This window comes from Trachemys scripta, chromosome 7 (genome assembly GCF_013100865.1).
Source record: "Trachemys scripta elegans isolate TJP31775 chromosome 7, CAS_Tse_1.0, whole genome shotgun sequence".
Lineage (NCBI taxonomy): Eukaryota > Metazoa > Chordata > Testudines > Emydidae > Trachemys > Trachemys scripta.
Window position 1 is genome coordinate 26398464 of NC_048304.1, and position 14151 is coordinate 26412614.

General features: G+C 37.0%; 1 protein-coding gene across 5 annotated transcripts in view; it reads left to right on the plus strand.

Moving 5' to 3' along the window:
* ERC2 (ELKS/RAB6-interacting/CAST family member 2) overlaps nucleotides 1-13078 on the plus strand; it is an 840163-nt gene extending 827085 nt beyond the window's left edge. For all 5 annotated transcript variants that reach the window (XR_004646570.1, XR_004646571.1, XR_004646572.1 and 2 more), the window contains one exon: nucleotides 10194-13078. The gene's annotated coding sequence lies outside the window, so the exon portion shown is untranslated. The remainder of the gene's footprint in view (nucleotides 1-10193) is intronic.
* Nucleotides 13079-14151: the final 1073 nt, after the last annotated feature.

Genomic DNA, 14151 nt, shown 5'->3' on the forward strand with positions numbered 1-14151 from the left:
ATGCGGCTCACCAGGGTAAGCACCCTGGTGGGCCAGGCCAGTTTGTTTACCTGCTGCATCAGCAGGTTCGGCCGATCATGGCTCCCACTGGCCGCGGTTCACCGTCCCAGGCCAATGGGGGCTGCGGGAAGCGGCTCAAGTGAGGCATGTGCTGGCCGTGGCTTCCCACCGCCCCCTTTCGCCTGGGATGGCGAACCGCGGCCAGTGGGAGCCGCGATCGACTGAACCTGCCAACATGGCAGGTAAACAAAACTGGCCTGGCCCGCCAGGGTGCTTACCCTGGTGAGCCGCGTGCCAGAGGTTGCTGACCCCTGGCTTACACAAATCTTTAAAAATAAAAACACTTTGCTTTTCCGCCCCATGTGATCAGAAAAAACATGTGCATGTCATCTCAGGCAAGATGTACTTGTATTAAATTAAATAACAAAATGGCTACTGGACCAAAAATGATAATCCCAGCAATTCTCTGCCAGTTTATGGGAGCCATCAGCTCCAAAAACACCACTCTGTGCCCAGCATTTCCAAGAAGACATGTCCTCTCAAGCCAAGAATCCAGCCCTTTCCCCAGGGGAAAGAAACGGGCCCACACATGAAGTACTTCAAATCTGTGTTTCATCTTAACACCTGTCCACACACTTGATCGACCCACAAAACTAGCTCCCTTGCATCCCTGCACTATGCCTGTGATCCTTTTGCATTGAACCTCCAACCACTAGCACAAGGCACTCCAGCACAACAAAAATGTAGTGACCAATATGCTTCCAGGAGCAAGGCACAATGAAACCCACAATAACCTGAGTTAGCTAAACGCAACTCCAGACAGTTTTCATGGTTAACTATCAGCTGACTCTTGCAGCGGGAAACTAAAACAAACTTCTCAGTGCCAGGCCAATATACATGGGAGTATTCCCTTCTAATCCCCAACTCACTATCAGCAAATCTAGGCATTACAGAAAAGTTAAATCCCACAAAATTGGAGATTCCAGAGCCCATCAATCAATAGATTTCCATAGCTATGGCCTAACTCAGATCAGGCCAACTACCAAGAACACAAAATGGGGGAGAGGGAAAGCTATTCCTTCTTCAGTGGTGGCTGACAAATAATGTGCTTTGCTCTTGCCAGCAGCTTTGTGTGTGTCTGGAAAAGGTAGTTAGCATGGGGTTTCATATTCACCAGCAGCTAAATGATGTATTGGCAATTAAATGACCATATTTTAAAGTGAAAAGCCTGTCACTTCACCTGTCCAAGGATGGGATGAGGGTGTCAGGGAAATATGCATAGGCCAAGAGAAATTGCCTACTCCTGCTCAGCCAAGCAGCTCCCTTCTCCTCCTCCTTTCCCGCTGCCCTGTGGATTTAAGCCTAAATATGGAGAGTGTTTGGCTCAAGGACTCATGCAGGGGGGTAGAGAGTCTCCAAGAGGCCTTACGGTGGGGGCGAAAGCAGGCTGGCAATTTACGACAGGTTTGGAGGGCCAGGAAGTCTTTGAGGGACACATGCACTCAGCCAGCTGTCATTTGCACCATCTGCACTGGCCAATGGCTCCTTCAGGTGACAAGCCTGCAGGAGTTTAGAAAAACTGGGATCAAAAACTCATTTTTGAGAACCCTCCCAGTATTCAGGAACACATGGTCACCCTAACTGGCAACCTTTCAGCATTCCCGGAGTGCACAGAAAAGCCTAACCCTGTGGAGAGAGGAATCATCATTTTAAAATGTGTGTGTTATACATACCGCCTAGCTTAAATGACTTGCCTAAAATTTTTTTCCTTTTAAATCTTGCCCTAAATCTGTTTTGATCATATAGATATCTCATTTGTTTAAGTGCGTTCAGCATTTAGAGCTCATTTCACATTCTCTGGATTTTTTTTTCTGAATGAGAGGTATTTTGCATATCTTTTTACCAGACTTCTGAGGAGCGTGGATTTAATTACAGTGAGTGCCAATGAATGGGATTGACCCCAAATGAGATTTTAGTGGGTTCATGCCATCTGTTTTCATTTTTCCCATGAATTCCTAGTAACAAAGAGATCACTCTAACTAGTGACAATTTTCTCTTTTAAAAGGAAACAACATCACTCGGGGCTTTTTTTTTTTTTTTTTTTTTTTTTTTAAAGCATGCAGTAAATTGAAATTAAAATACAGTTAACAAAATGCAAAAATACATCCAACCTCCATCTGCCAAAAATAAACAGTTTTTGAAAACAAGTTTCACATCCCTGACAATGACGACTGTGTTTATAGCATGGTTCTGTTGCCTTATTTCGTTCTGCTATCATTGCGAGCTTGCGCCCTGCGTTTAGAAATAAAACAGAAACACATTGAACTTGCTGAACTAGCTGTTGCCACACTGCAACTCTAATGGGCTTAGTGACCACAACCTACAGGGGCCAGAATGTGTCAACAGCAAAAGGGCCAACCTCAATCACTGACTGTGCTGTAGAGTTGTTACATGTTTAATTCTTTGCAGCTTAGTTCTCCTGCTGTTTTGGCTGCTCAGAATCAAGGCTCATATATTGCAGCAGCCTCTCTACCTCATGTAATGCCACAAAGGTCCCAGCAGGAGATCTTTCAGTAGAGCAGACAAGCCACAAGCCAGGGCAAGCAGGGCATCACAACTTCCTAATAAGATGACTTATTAGATTGGGGGCTTGACACAGCTTTTATTTAACCACTTCATTTGTCAGCCACCGAAAGTTTGAATTGTCTCTAACTCTGAAACAAAACAAATGGTTTGTTGATTTGTGTCCTCCGCTTCGTCTATAAATAAACAGACTATGTAGTTCTGATGTCGTCATTTATTATCATAATTATATATTAAGTTTTTCTTTACTATCTGATATCCAATCACACAGTAATTTATATTAAATAGGTGCACTCCTGTTGGATGGGTCACTGCTTATTCAGGACTTCGAGTATGGTTATAGAAGGCCAATAGCGAAGTGATTAAATTACTGAAAGTGCCGGAACAGTTTCCTGCCTGCACAGGCCTAAGGCAGTGCCTGCTGTTTGGAGTAAAAGAGAGTACCTTGCCTTGTCCCAGGTGGCAGACAGGCAAACCATGTTATTAAGAAGCAGAGATTGCAAAACCTTGATCTTCAGACAAGGCCCCTAATTAGTGCCTAGCAGGAGAATAAATGGCATTCCACATCAGCAAGGATGAAAAAGGCTCCTTCAAATTTCATTAGGTGATCTCTACTAATGCCAGTTTTTAGGATCGTGTTGGGAACTCTTGTCGTTTGAGCCTCTTCATGAGTCAATATTTCTGCTCATTTAAAATGGTAGCAAATGTCCTGTTTCAAACTCTGCACCTTGGCGGAGTTGTTAGCATCCTGACAAATAGCTTTGTGCCCCAGTGACTGCTCCTTTCTGCCCTCTCTGAGCCTGATCCAAAGCCCATTGACATCAAAGGCAGTTTGTCCATTGATTTCAGTAGACTTTGATTCAGGCCCCGTGAGAACAATATTTTGAAGTGATTCTTAATGGAGCTCCTGTAATCCCCTTTTTATTTCAGTGTAGAAATTACACACTGAAGAATGTTTTAAATTTTGGCATAGTTCTGAATAGCATTGTTTTTGCACTAGACTTACTTTTTTATAAAAAAAGTATCTATTAAAAAAATCTGTCAAGTAACATCGATGTCCTAACTTGGATTTATAAACATTCCTAGTAGAGAAAGCATCCTTGTCTAAATAGTCTCAAGGCTCACAAACTTCATCTAGTTCTATCATATAATGGTACAGTAGTTTTCAAGGACTGTCATTGCCCAGATGATTTGGAACAATTTGATTTTATTCATTCCTATGGTATCTGCTGTTGTTCGTAACTCAGGTTAGCTATCTATAGAATAGAATTATAAAATTGGAAGGGACCTCAAGAGAAATTCTAGTCCAGTCCCCTGCATCAAGGCAAGACTAAGTATTATCTGGACCATCCATGACAGGTGTTTGTCTAACCTTCTCTTAAAAATCTCCAATGACGGAGATTCTGCAACCACCCTAGGCAATTTATTCCAGTGCTTAACTACCTTGACAAGAAGTTTTTCTGAATGTCCAACCTAAACCACCCTTGCTTCAATTTAAGCCCATTGCTTCTTGTCCTACCCTCAGAGGTTAAAGAGAACAATTTTTCTCCCTCCTTCTTGTTATGTACTGAAAACAGTTATCATGTCTCCCCTTAGTCTTCTCCAAACTAAACATATTTGACTCATATTTAGCTTGTGATCCACTATGACCCCCAGATCCCTTTCTGCAGTACTCCTTCCTAGGCAGTCATTTCCCATTTTGTATGTGTGCAACTGATTGTCCTTCCTAAGTGGAGTACTTTGCATTTGTCCTTATTGAATTTCATCCTATTTACTTCAGACCATTTCTCCAGTTTGTGCAGATCTTTTTGAATTTTAATCCTATCCTCCAAAGCACTTGCAACCCCACCCAGCTTGGTATTGTCCAAAAACTTTATAAGTGTACTGTCTATGCCATTATCTAAATCATTGATGAAGATATTGAACACAACTGGTCCCTGCAGGACCTCACTTGATATGCCCTTCAAGCTTGACTGTGAACCACTGATAACTATTTTCTCAAAACAGTTTTCCAACCAGTTATGCAACCACTTTATAATAGCTCCATCTAGGTTGTATGTCCTTAGTTTGTTTGTGAGAAGGTCATGTGAGACAGTATCTAAAGCTGTACTAAAGTCAAGATATATACCACATCTATCACTTCCCTCCATCCACAACCCTGTCAAAGAAAGCTGTTAGGGTAATTTGACAATTCTGGCATTATAGCAATCTGGAAAATTCATCAGATCCATGCAGGAATTCAATCAGCTCTAGATCTTTTTGTACAGATTAACTTTATTGTGTAAAGAATTTAAAACATAAATAACAAAATGTGATCATTTCTGAATTACCCTTCCAGGAAATGAACAAAGTCCTTTCTTTAAAAATATTTGTTTTATAGATGATTATTGCGAATCACTAAATATTTATACCTGCATTGTCTTACTTCACTTTATCCACTTTTATTTGGAATCTTCAAAAAAGGCTAGTTTATCTCATACTTTTACTATTTTAAAATTTACCGTGAATAATCTGTAACGCAATGTATAGTAAGAGGAAGAATTATTCTGTTTTAACAATTTAATGATAGTCTCTAACGTCTAGGAAAAAAACTTCAAAATGGCCTCTTCTAAGAAATTATCATTATTCAGGAATATTTCATGTTACCATGAAGAAGAAGGAACGTTATTAAGATTTAAATTGTTTAAACAGGGTTTGGGATGTTTGTTTTATTCTTGCTGTACTATGATTAAGCAGTGCACTTTTTGCCTACATGTACCCAAATGTTGTCAGACAATTGCAAAACTAACAGGTGTCATTTCCTCTAAGTGGAATTTTTAAGAATGACTAAAATTTGCTCTCCTGAAAGCAGGGTGTTTTGTTTTCTGGATTCAGTGTTTTCTGGATAGAATATGCAGTGCTCAATTTACAATTTGATGCAAGAGTCTTCCTTCTGCATTATTTTAACCTGTATGTTTTATTGATTTGAGATATAAGAAATTGTATGCCAAAACTTTGGTTATTGTAACTAGTTCTAAACAAGAAAAACTAACATCAGTTTTGACAACAAACAAAAACTGTTTTTGTTCTATCAGTTATGTTTAAAAGAGTCCAATTTCAAACCAAACAAAACTTGTGGTTATTCTGTCAGATATTTATATAGCCACTGGGGCGCCATAGTTATGCACTGCATACATCATTGTATTTTTAAAATGTACTTAATGAACATTTTTTCTTTTCTGGTAACTACTTCATTGCCTTAAATGAATGCATTCCAATAGAATTTGTAACAAATGAGTACTTTGTGTTTGCATTAATGCCAAACACGTTTAACAAATTTTTAACAAGGAACACTGGCATAAAGCCAAACTCCTAGAGGGACACTGAAGGAATGCTATAAATTCAAACTAGATTTTACCTTTTCACTTAACTCAGCAAGTGTCTTAGGTGTCTTTGGCATCTCAGTATTGCAAGTTTTCTATTTCAGGTTGGATAAAAATTTATATTTTAATTATTTCTCCTGGTTTGGCCCTTTTTTGCTAGAGACTTTTAAATCCATATAGCAGTGTTTGACAGAATGCTATACTCATTTAGAAACAGACGGATCTTTATTCATTCAAAATTTTCTTTGTGGATCTGTCCCCTCCCAACAATTTGGCAGTCAAAAAGTTACAGGAATAATACAAGTCCTCAGGTTGCAGTGACAGAGGAGTTCAAATTGTAGGTAGCCTATTGTGTTCAATAATGTATTAATATAATAAAAATTATAGTGGAGCACATTTCTATTAGATTTGCATAAAAAAAGCATCCAATGTTGTTCCTAGTGTTGAATTTCAAGTTTCTAAATTTTGAGCATGTTTGCATCTGCACTTGAGAGGAAGGGGAAAAACAGTCCACAAGATTCTCATTGATCTAAACTGCAGGATTGCACTGAAGTCATGAACATATTCTTAGCTGAATCCAGCAGCTGAATCCATCTGCGGTCTTTCTGTTATGCCCACATGGTACTTGTCACTGAAGACCTGGGGAACCACCTATTCTGTAATACATGCTAATACTGACAGTTACAAGTAGCTGAACAAACCACATACTCCCTTTTTACTTGTAATTCCGTATATGAAAGTAATCTTTTATTATGGTGTATAGTTTTAATCAAATACAGAGACTGAAAAATAATAATATTTAGCACCCATCCAAGAATCTTGAAGCACATTTCAGATATTAAGCCTTACAACTCCTTGTGAGGTAGTTCTGTGTTATTTACCTTCCGATGTAAGGGGTTTAAGGCATAGAAAGCCCCAAGGTCAGACGGTGAGTCAGTGGCAGAATCAGGAATAGAATTCCATGCCACTTTTCATTACCCATCTCAATATTTCATAGTTTGGGATTGACCACAAATACTTACGAATGCATTTGGATCGCAGTTGCATTCAGATTATAATGTGGCATTCCATAGCACAGTTTTAAAACTGCTAGTACCAATGGTCTCTAATCCTATTTTTGAATTATTACTGTTTTGGCTAGTTGCTTAGACCAAGAAAATTAAATTATTTAACATAATTTGTTAGTACTTTGATCATAATAATAAATAAATCTTCACTAGGAATACAAGGAATTCATTCTGACAACATTTTTAAAGATGTTAAGTCATAATGCAGATGTCTTCTAATAGATTGTTAAGGAGCAGAAATGGCCCTACTGGATTTTCATTAATGATAGCTTTGTAGTACCACCATTTGGTTAGATACCAATTTCCTAACAGTAACTGGCTATTTTCTCTCTCTCTCTCTCACTAATGACCATATCAGTTGTTGGCCTTTTATGCTGGTAGAATGTGTAACAGGTTAGAAGAGGGCAATTTAAGGCTATGTGAATGAGTATCTGTTTTTGTATGTGGGTGCTTGTTGCAAACATTTGGAAAGCATATGGAACATAATGGACATTAACCCAGATGTCAAAAATAGCCTGCATTTTACTACCGTTATTAAACAGTTTTCCCTTTAACCCCTTTGTGTTTAACCTCTCTCTCCCCCAGCTTGTTTCTGCAAATAACCACTGAAAAGAAAGGACTGGAGGCAGAAACTAGTAATCAGGCAGGTGTCTTTATCCAAAAGAAAAATATTCTGAACATACATTATGAGCAATCACACTTTTTATATCTTCAGATCCCTGTGCAATTTTCATTCAGTGATATCTAACTGACATTCAAAGGTGCTGAGCACCTGTAGCTTCCATTGCTATCACTTGGAGTTGTGGGTGTTCAGCACTTCTGAATATCAGGTCCAATATATCTAGCCAAATCTTAGGTTTGTCTTTTTGTCAGTGACTAATGCTGTGTACTGCACTGAAGAAACACAAATATAAATTATATTTACTCAGACCTTGTAGGTGTTTGACAGCAATATCCTTTTATATATTTATTTGACTTATTTGAAAAATATTGTGCACTTCCCACTTGTGGTGAACAGGTTTTTCATGTACTTCCAATAATATAATTTCCTGAAGAATGGATTGGTTGATTAAGTGGGTGGAGTTTTATCCAGGAGTTCTGTTATTGTATGTCTAACCCTAAATGAAAAGTAGGAAAATGGACTTCAGAGAGATTGTATTTTGCATGTTATTGCTCTTCCTCAGACTAGCATTGTTTGATCTGAGTTCTTTACTTTTAACAGCATAAATGAGTGTTAATTGCAAAGGTGCTTTAGCTTGTAAAATATCAAGATATATAGAAGATTGTGATAAAACAATCACTGTGATTGTTTTGTTCATTTCCCAACCTGTTAAAAAAATGATGTAGACATTTTTTCTTCTAATACTTGCAGGAAGGTACACTTCTCGTTAATTTCCATGGGTTTTTCCTGTATCTATATATCTCTTTGGATGATTAAAAAATCCTCGGTACCCAAAAGAATGGGAACTATGCACAGTTCACAAAATGTAACACGTGCTCTGACTTACAGTTTTCATAAAAAGTTTGCAAAGATTTTATGTGCCAGAACTAGTAACATGATCTACTTTAGGAACTCCCTTGCTTTCCAGCTCTGCAGAAGTCATTTTTGTCCTATTCAATGGCCTGATCCAAAGCCCATTTAAGTCAGCGGGAATCTTTCCTCTGACTTGGATGGACTTTGGATCAGGTCCTAAGTGTTTTAACCAAAAGAATTGCACCGAGTTCTTGTAGGAAGATTGATAGTTCATCTGACTATAAATATATGCAGCCACCACACAGACGTGTACCTGTAAATACAGATTTCAAATTCTTTGCATGTTTGTTTGTCCACAGCACTTAAACAGTGTGGAGCTGCACTTTCAGAAAAACCACACTGATAAAGTGTTATCTTTTAAAAATAAAAAGCCATTTTAGCCAAATAATTCTATTTACAAAACAACTTCATCATAGTCTTTTAACAGTACCAAGAACAGAAGGATGATTTGTTTAATGCAATAATATATTTTATACCATTTTTAAACAAACATTTTGGAAACTTGTCAGTTACATGAATGTGAGACCAACAATTGAGAATCCTAGTAGGTAAATGCATTTGTCCTTTTTTATTCACAAACTCAATAAATTAATGTGCACATGCACTGCAAGGGAAGTGTTTGGTTCCCCCCCCCCCCCCCGACATATACATGTACTGAATAAGACTGTTTGACTGCACTGTATTCAAGGCTGTTAGGCATTTTATTGTTACTTGAGTTCTGTTGCCATTACCGTGAGTTGGATCTGACCCTGCATATACTTACTTACTACCAGATTTTGTGCCTGGTCCAAAGCCCATTGAAGGCAATAAGAGTCTTTCCACTAACTTCCTAGGGTTGTGACTCTGGCCCATAGTGCATACTATTTTTCAGAAATCCCATTGACTTCAATAACACTACTCATACCAGTAAGTACAATGCTTGTGGGTAAGTGGCTACAGGACAAAAATGGTCATAGGGAACATTTGTATATTTTAACCTTTTATAAATCTGAGATTTGCATTTCTAAAAAAAACCTCAATCTACTTTCTAGAAAATTGAAATGAACTTACCTTAAAATATACTGGTAAAATGTTTCGTTGTTTTCAGCACTCTCAATTCTGGAAGGTCCTGTGAGGTACTGAATACCCTCACCTGCCATGGAATTCATTGGAAATTAAGAGCCCTCAGCACCTCTTGGGGGGGGGCAGCAGCACCAGGCTCTTATTTCAGACAGTAATTGCTTTTCTGCTTGCAGACAAATGAAAGGAGCATGCCTTCTTTCAAAATAAAGACCTTTAGGTTTGTCAGCAACTGCAGCATTTCCGCTCCTAAGATCCTGTCTATTTGCATAAGACATGTAAATATATTTAACATGGAAAAAAATCACAATATCTAGTGGTATCTAACATCTTTGGAATTTAAAAGCAGCCTCATTCTTTTAGATCTTGCTGTACAAGTAAACTGTAGAAGAAATAAACATGGGCCTAGGTACTAGGATGATTGGCACTCTATAAATATAATAGGTTCAAATCTGAAAGTTCTGACTCTCTCCCTATGTAGGCAAAATTTCTTCTTACTTCCATGAGAGCCTTGACTGGGTAAGAACTGGCACTATTTGTACCTGCCAAGCATTTTAATAATTGGAATGGTTTATTGTGTTGTTACAGTTGCCAGAGGAGCTGGAGAAAGAGGAGGAAAAAATGCAGCACTGCAGAATTAAGCTGATAATCTATTGCAGTGGATCTCCAAACATAACCATGACATCCTGGAGCAGATCATAGAAACAGAAGATGAATGCTGAGGTTGTTAACAGATGAAATGCTGCATAAATTGGTGTCTTCTCCATTATTTCTTGTAGTCATTATGAAGTCAGATACTCTGGAAAATAATGAAGGGGACTCAATCAGAAATTACAAGAACTTCATTTCCACCTTTAATGGGTCTTGTGTTCAGAATATTATTATTTAATGAAGTTCAGTTAAATGGATTCTTTTAACCAATTTTGATAAATTGGTATTGATTTTTAATGTGTAATTCAGGTTCTGTTAGGTGCAGTATCTTCATCTGCTGATTCTGCCTAGCGTATTCTACAGTAACACTTCTAAAGTGGACTAGATTGTCAAAGAGGTATTAGTACACTGTTATATAATGGAGTCTGCATTAATCTCACCCCCAGTTAGAAGTGGGCTTTTCAGAAAAGTAAAAACTAAGCCTTTACCCTCCTCTGTTTTCTTATATCTACTGTTACTCAAATAATCACATTTTGATAGTGTAACGAGTATTAAGCTCTGGGCCAGGTTGGAAATGAAATCAATTTTTGGTACTACTTGCTGTTGGCAAGGATTAGCCTTATGAAAATATGGTGTGTGTCTCTGACAATGCATGGGACATCTAAATTGATCATCAATAATTTACATACCACATTTATATATTAGTGGATGGTAAAAGCTTGAGGTATGTATATGTACATATGTGTATACATGCACACATATACTGGAGTGGATCAACCTTTTATCATCCAAATGCATATAGGTATGTATTAATAAAAGCTGGGACTCATAAATATATCAAGATAAGAATGCTATGAATACAGTATATGCATTAGGCCTCCTAAAAATGAAGGACCATTTGTCATTGTTTTCTGTAGTGAACAAACAGCCTCCATGATGGATCCCAATGAATTTTTGATGTTAAACAAGAAAATATCAATGAATGAGGAGAAATTAAAAGCTGTCTGTATCAACAAAGAATTTCAAATAAAGATGAATAATTTAAAGCACATGCCAGGAAAAAGAAAAAATCTGAAGTCATTCTAATGTAGTGATGAGACACAAATGAGAGTTAAAGCTCTACCACTTCCTCAAAGAGAGGATCCTTACAACTTCATAACCATTTTCAGTCAGTCTGGCAAACATGTGCAAATGTTCAGCTGTTTTACTGATGCATCTCTCTTTTTGTCAATGGAAGAAGTACTTCTATACTGACGTGAGTGGCAATTGAATATTTGCATTATTAAAGGACAAACAATGAATTTAAGCATGGGTGGCCTTAATTCTTAGTAGTTTTTCTTTGCTGCTGTAAAAAAAAAAAAGGATTCTAAAGTGGTTATTCCGAAAGTCTTGCACTGAATTTAGAAAAATATTATTTTTTGAAATTGTTGGTGCAATTATCCCTGAAGTAACATCCTATGTGAGCCATACCTATATTAACCCCTTTAAAATGATTGCTGTGTAGAAAACAGTATTTTATTGTACCATCATTTTTGGTGCAAATAAAGAGCAACTAAGTCAAGCAGGAGTCCTTCTTGATGTTTCATCTCAGTAAATAGAGTAAAATGTATAGAATTAGTATAGCATAGGTGATCCAAATTCATTCATGTTTAAAAAGTTTGTCCTTTAACTATCAATGGAATTTTAGATCTTTGTTTTCAAAACAGCAAAGCTCTTGGGAGTTTATTTAGCACATATGACAAATGTTGCACTTGCAAACTCAGACAACAGAACTAGTTTCTTGTGATGAACTTGTTGTCATAGTAAGGGACAACTGTCTGTGTCTCTTACAATCAGGTCTTTACCTTAACTCTGCAACTGAATACTTGAAGTAGGAAATAAACTAGGTGAAAATAGGGTCATAAAAACAAAACTGTATAGTTAAATATTTATATGTATGTGCCAATTTTGTCACAGACATTATTTTAGGAGCACTTTTTGCTCCATTCATATTGTAAGAGTATTGATCTAAACTTTTATCAGGGGCTATGAGTTAGCCCCTAAAGAAAAAAATTTTTGTCTAACATTTGGTTTTTTTCATTTCATGTGATATCTATGATGTTTGGAGAAAAATCTTTTCATATACTGAAATAGACTCTCGGGGTTTACAATAAACACTGTGATGTTGGGAAAATATTTTATTTCAGCAATGTTTGGTAGTTCCCCCACTCCCTTCTAAATGTAAGAAATTAAATCAACTTTTGGCTAACATTTAAGATAAATAATTATTATTTTAGTGTGGAATCAGGCTTGTACTGCACAATCTTTCTTTCATTTAAATGTACAGTATGAATTTTGTATTTAATGATTTTTGTGTATCTAGTATGCACATAACTGCACATTGACTTTCATTTGAAAGTGGGTTTAAATTTCCTTTTTCAACAGTGTTTATGAAAAGACCTCAGATGTGTTGACACAAACTATATCTGCAATGTGTGTGGGGGGGGGAGGGTTGTTTTTTGTTTTTTTGTGTAGAGTGATGTTTGAATGTGATGTTCTGCAACAATGGGTCAGTATTCTCTATTTACCTTAACCCCTCATTTGATAGTGCTTCATGTAATAATTTCCTCAAGTGAGTGGCATGTTCTGGATTGTGATATTGATATGTGGTTAAGGACATTGATATGAAACTAAGGAATCCTTAGAAATTACCAGTGGGCATGTATTAGACAGTCATTGTAATTTAATGTCTAGTAAAAGTGTGAAGTACCAAGGTATTTAGAGATCATAACATTATTATCATGTGTATGGGAAGTACTTACTGTTGATCAGCTTGTTTCTATTCATCAAATAAACTGTTTCTTTCTGAAATCAGTGTAGTGTCATTAAAGCTAAGTTTAATGACTATAAACAAATATAAGATGTTTTCCACATGGTAAATTCATCACACTCCTCTTTTCTCTAATTGCTACCATTCAAAGTAATTTATCTTCCTCTTGTTACTGTTACACAAACTGTTTCAAAAGGAAACTGTCTCTTAGGCCCCAATCCCACAAACACTTGTGCACCAGAGTAACTTTACTTATAAGGTAGGTAAAGTTACTCATGCTAGGAAGTGTTTTCAGAATTAAGGACTTAGTGAGCAATATACTCTTTGCATGGTTTTCTAAAACATAATATTTTGTGTGACCCTTTATTATTGCATAGAAAATTACATTTTGTTTATATATTTTACTGACCAAAAGCCATTAGGTGTGAAATTCTCTACACAGTCAGCTCCTTTTTCAGCTGCCTGGTAAGTTGTTCGCCTTTTCCATTATGTTCATTTTTTTAGAAAAGGAACTTTTGTTGGACAGGAATTTCTTACCTCATAGAACTCCCTGGACCAACTCAGTGCACACATAGCAGGAGAATAAAAGGTAAGTAAGTATGCATTTCAGGTAGGTTATTTAAAAACACAGTCTCTTAGTTTTAAGCTCTGTTTCTTTACCTATAAATTATTCCTCATGGTAAGAGCAATATAAGGCTATATAATATTGTACTTACATGGGATATTAAGTTGCACTATTAACGACATCTAAATGCACATTTATTATATATTTTACTTATGTCTGTCTGGCCTGGAGTTGGAACACTATAAATTGAGTATTGATTGCTCATAACATCTTCTTTCTGGACCAAATGTAATCATTCATGATTGCTTGGCTCTTTATTCGGACAACACATATGGTGCATTAGAATTCAGCCAGCAACATATCAATGTTCATTCTTAATTCTGCTTTCATAGTAGATCACTACTTGCTTTTAGGGGCAGGTCCTGCCTCTTTCCCATCTTGGACACAGCAGAATCAGGTGACTTATGGCTTGGCTGTGCAGAAAGAGGTGACAGATCTGTGTTTCTGCCCAGTGGCTCAAA